Source organism: Triticum aestivum, chromosome 5B, assembly GCF_018294505.1.
Source record: "Triticum aestivum cultivar Chinese Spring chromosome 5B, IWGSC CS RefSeq v2.1, whole genome shotgun sequence".
NCBI classification, from domain to species: domain Eukaryota; kingdom Viridiplantae; phylum Streptophyta; class Magnoliopsida; order Poales; family Poaceae; genus Triticum; species Triticum aestivum.
In genome coordinates this window covers 433,406,691-433,411,991 of record NC_057807.1, presented here as the reverse complement: position 1 = coordinate 433,411,991, position 5,301 = coordinate 433,406,691, and positions in this window count along the sequence as shown.

The window sequence follows — 5,301 nt, the reverse complement described above, 5'->3', positions numbered from 1 at the left end:
CGAATAGATGATGTTAACCCTGCAGGGGTGTACTTCTTCACACACGCTCTCACCACTTACCGCCGTTTACACGACATGTACTCGGCAACCTTCAAGCGGAAGCCCAACGTGGGTGTCGGCCACGACCTACCTAAACACTCAAGTCTCTAGTCCAGGTTTATCGCCTATTCGGGTTCCATCCATGAGGAGATCCGGCCGGAGTTTCGCTCACAGCCCCAAACGATGTGAACAGGGTTCCGTGACACCAAACGGGCGCCCGGTTTACCCGGCCACGTGCCTACCGCATCACAGCCCACCCCTACGGTCAGCGCTGCGCACGGCCTCCAGCATACTACAAACACCAGAAACTACTTGCAACTCCTGGACAGAGGACAAGGGTGGTCAAGAAGCCGAGAGGGTCCATTGGTTTCGGGCCCAATGCGTGGTAGTAGCTGAATCATGGATCACAAACACAGAACTCAGTTCCTGAGGACGGCTGCAATGAGACAACCCACCATGTACTCCTACATGGCCTCTCACCGCTACCTTTACCAAATCGTGTTCACACACTTAGCTCACACACAGTAGGACAGGTTCACACGCCTCTGATTCATCCCCGATGAATCAGACCCGACTCAACTCTAAGCAGTAGCAGGCATGACAACAAACATAAATGAGTAGGCACATCAGGGCTCAAACAACTCCTACTCATGCTAGTGGGTTTCATCTATTTACTGTGGCAATGACAGGTCATGCAAAGGATAAAGGGGTTCAGCTACCGCAGCAAGTAACAGATGAATCGGTGTTGTCTTAATGCATTAAATGAGAGCAGGAGCGAGAGGGTAGGATTGTATCGGAATGAACAAGGGGGTTTTGCTTGCCTGGCACTTCTGAAGATAACATTGAGTCTTCATCAGTGTCAACGATCACATCATCGGTATCACGTCTATCGAGAGGGGACAAATACCGGCAACACAGAAGGAAACACAATCAATGCAATGCACAATATGATGCATGATCATGACATGGCAAAATTAATGTGTTTTGGGCTAATGCATCTAGCAACAAGTTAAATGGGGTTGGTTTGAATACAAGATTCAAATTCAAACTCCATATGTGATTATTCAAATGCCATTTAATTGATTTGTGCTAAACAGCAGCTATAAGTTGTTCTAACATGCATGAAAATGGTACATATGGATTCCTTGAATTTTTCTGATAATTTTTCATATATAATTTATTTAATTTGGAGTTACGGTTAATTTTCTATGAATTTTTGAAGTTTGTGGTATTTGCTGGAATTAATAAATCATTTAAGAATTATTTAAATTCCAGAAACATTTACTGCGTCAGCAGTGCGTCACCGTGACGTCAGCAGGTCAACAGACGCTGCTGCTGGTCAAACCTGGCGTGTGGGGGCCACACGTCAGTGACACAGGGTTGTTTAACTCACTGACAGGTGGGACCGGTCAACGGCCACGTCAGCTAGGTCAATTCCGACGCGTGGGGCCACTGTGGTTAACTTAAACTAAACAGGGGGTTAACCGTTGTTAGTTAAGGGCGTGGGGCCCACAGTCAGTGGCCAAGGCCTGGGTTAGCGGGGTGGTTAGGCCCTAATGACCGGCCACATCAGCTCTCGCCGGAGTGTAGCCGACGACGACCACAGAGCACGGCGGGGGACGCCGGACTTGCGCTAGGGGCATCGGATCGACGCGCCAAGGGCACCAGGAGGTAGCCCGCGCCCGTGCGCATCTAGGGGGACCAACGGGAGGTGCGGGGGTGGCCGGGGTTCGCCGGAGTGGAGCCCGAGGCGGCGGCCAGAGCTCGGGGTTTCGCGGGACCGGCGCTGAAGTGCACAGGAGGACGAATGGTTAAGTGCTTTGGGTTCCTGAGGTTGCGGTGAGCACGCGGGTGGGCTCAGGAGCGAGCTGCGGTGGCTGTGGCCACGGCCACGCCATGGCCGGCGGCGAGGAGCAATCGGCTCCGGTGAAAAGGCGGCTAGGGTACGGGAACGAGCGCGAGGAGGAGGGGGAATGGAAGAGTAGCTCACAGGGAGTCGGACGAGACGCTAAGTGGGCTCGGGGACGCGCCAGACGTCACGAATCGACGGCGGTGAGCTTCGGTGGCCGGCAACGGAACGGCGATGGTGGCGGCGTTGCGGGGCTTCCGGAGGGCCGTGGGTCGGTGGGGAGGAAGGAGGGGGTCGAGGCGGAGCCTTTGAGCGCATCGGCGAGGCTAGGGGTGGCCGGTGGCCACGAGGGAGCTCGTCGGCGGCGGCGGGTGTGTTCAGTGGCTGCGCGCGAGAGAGCCAGAGGAGGAGAGGAGCTCGGGGAGAGAGTGAGAGGCCTGGGGGGGTGCGTGGCGTCGCGGACGGGGTCCAGGGCGACGAGAGGAAGCAGGAGGTGGCCAGGGGGAAGCAGGAGGTGGCCGAGGCAGCGTCGGCGCGCGCCACGCCTCGCCTCTGTTCGTCCTCCTGGCAGAGGAGGAAGAGGACAAGGGGGAGGAGGTGGGCTGGGCCGGCCAGATGGAGCTGGGCCAGGTAAGTGGCGCCAGGTAAGTGGCCCAGGTGGCCTTCTCTCCCTCTCTCTGTTTCCTATTTCTGTTCTGTTTTATATTTTTCTTCTGTTTTGTTTTTTATTTAACCTTTTGCCACTGTTTTGAAATAAAACAAATTCAAAGACAGTGACAAAATTCCCCTGAACATTTTATTTAGCACAATGGAATTATACCAAAGCACATAAAAATGTTTCAGTTATTTGAACATATATTCAGTAATATTTGGATATAAGTTCAAATTCAAGATAGTATTGATTTAAATTCAAAGTCCCAAAATAAATCCTTTTAAAATGTTCATTATTTTTGGTTTGGATCAAAACCCTTGCCAAAAATATTAAACATCTAAGAAGAGCATTTTGGAGCAATGAATGAGATTTCTAGGGTTTTTACCCCTCTTTTATTTAGGGTTTTGAGGCTTCCAAAATTCCCTCAGTTCAAATTTTCAGAATTTAAACATGATGCACACATGAGCTAGCCTAGAGCACTACCAGCAGCTAGGGATGTGACAAATTGTGGATGTGCGGTTCGATGAGACTAACGGCTCGCAAAGAGAGCACCTGCCAAATGTGCTAGATGAAGCACCTCCAAGTGAATCTATCAAGCAGATGGGAATTGGAGATATCATACCCTCTGAGAATCAATCTGAAGAGGAACTTGTCATTTCTACACCTAATCAACCTGAAGACAATGCTCATCCTGAAGACAATCCACCAAATGATGACATTGATCAGCAAGAGCAAAATCTTCGTCCTGCTCATCCTCGTGTTGCAAATGAAGTTCAGATTGAGAAGATAATTGACAGCTTGAATGCACCTGGTCCACTCACTCATTCAAAAGCAACTCAAAGAGCAACACAGCTAACCAACTTCTGTGGGCATTTCGCATTTGTCTCAATCTCTGAACCCAAGAAAGTTGATGAAGCCTTCATGGAACCTAAATGGATTCAAGCTATGCAAGAAGAGCTTCAATAGTTCGAGCTGAATAATGTGTGGGAATTGGTCAAGCGTCCTGATCCCCGGAAGCACAATATTATTGGCACCAAATGGATATATTGCAACAAGCAAGATGAGCATGGTCAAGTGGTCAGAAACAAGGCTCGTCTTGTTGCGCAAGGTTACACTCAAGTGGAAGGAATTGACTTTGATGAAACATTTTCTCCGGTGGCAAGACTTGAAGCCATTCGCATACTTCTAGACTATGCAAATCATCACAACATCCTTCTGTATCGAATGGATGTAAAAAGTGCCTTTCTCAATGGAAAGATAGAAGAACAAGTATATGTTGCACAACCTCCCGGCTTTGAAGATCCAAAACATCCTGATATGGTGTACAAGCTCAACAAGGCACTCTATGGCCTCAAACAAGCCCCTCGTGCTTGGTATGACACGCTCAAAGACTTCCTGAAGAGCAAAGGCTTCAAACCTGGTTCACTAGATCCTACACTCTTCACGAAGACATATGATGGTGAACTGTTTGTGTGCCAAATCTATGTGGATGACATTATCTTCGGCTGCACCAACAAGAAATACAGTGATGAATTTGGTCACATGATGCAAGAGCAATATCAAATGTCCATGATGAGCAAGCTGAAGTTCTTTCTGGGTCTCCAAATCCGTCAACAACGCAACGACATCTTCATATCTCAAGAAAAATATCTCAAAGATTGCCTGAAGAAGTTTGGAATGCAAGACTGCAAAGGATACACAACGGCAATGCCAACCAAAAGTCATCTAGATCCCGACAACAATGGTAAAGAGTTCGATCAGAAGGTATACCAGTCCATGATTGGTTCTTTGCTTTACTTATGTGCATCTAGGCCAGATATAATGCTTAGTGATTGCATGTGTGCCCGGTTCCAAGCGGCACCAAAGGAATCGCATCACTTAGCTGTGAAGCAAATTCTTCGATATTTGGCTTACACCCCAACACTTGGATTATGGTATCCAAAGGGCTTAGAGTTTGATCTAGTTGGATTCTCATATGCTGATTATGCTGGTGACAAGGTTGATCGCAAGTCCACATCAGGCACATGTCACTTTCTGGGATGATCTCTTGTTTGTTGGTCTTCAAAGAAGCAGAATTGTGTATCTCTCTCCACTGCTAAATCCGAATACATTGCTGCTGGATCTTGCTGTGATCAGCTTCTCTGGATGAAGCAAACTCTCAAGGACTATGGCATCCATCTTAAGAATGTGCCTCTCTACTGCGATAATGAGAGTGCCATCAAGATTGCCGACAACCCAGTTCAGCACTCGAAGACAAAGCACATTGAAATTCGTCATCACTTTCTCAGAGATCATGTTATGAAGGAAGATATTGATATCATTCATGTCAAGACAAAAGAGCAGTTGGCTGATATCTTCACAAAGCCCTTGGATGAGAAAAGGTTTTGCAAGTTGCGATGTGAGCTAAATATCTTGGAATCCTCAAATGTCCTGTGATTAGGCACACATCCTAACACTTATGCATTTTGATGACTTAGATGTGCAACACACGAAGTAATGTATATCTTCAATCAATGAAGACATACACTCTAAATGTGAATACATTAATGCGGAATTTGACTTCGGAGTGCCACGATAATTGTGCGCCGTGTCTGGGTCTAATACTTCCTATACGGTGGGTAACACCACCACCAAACTCTAGTTTGAAGTGTTTCTCTTGGCGTTATGTTTGCATAGTTTTCATGTTGGATTCATATTCATCCTTGGCCTAAAATCAAGTTTATCTTCAATTGGTTGATTTGGCCTTATACTGGCTATATAT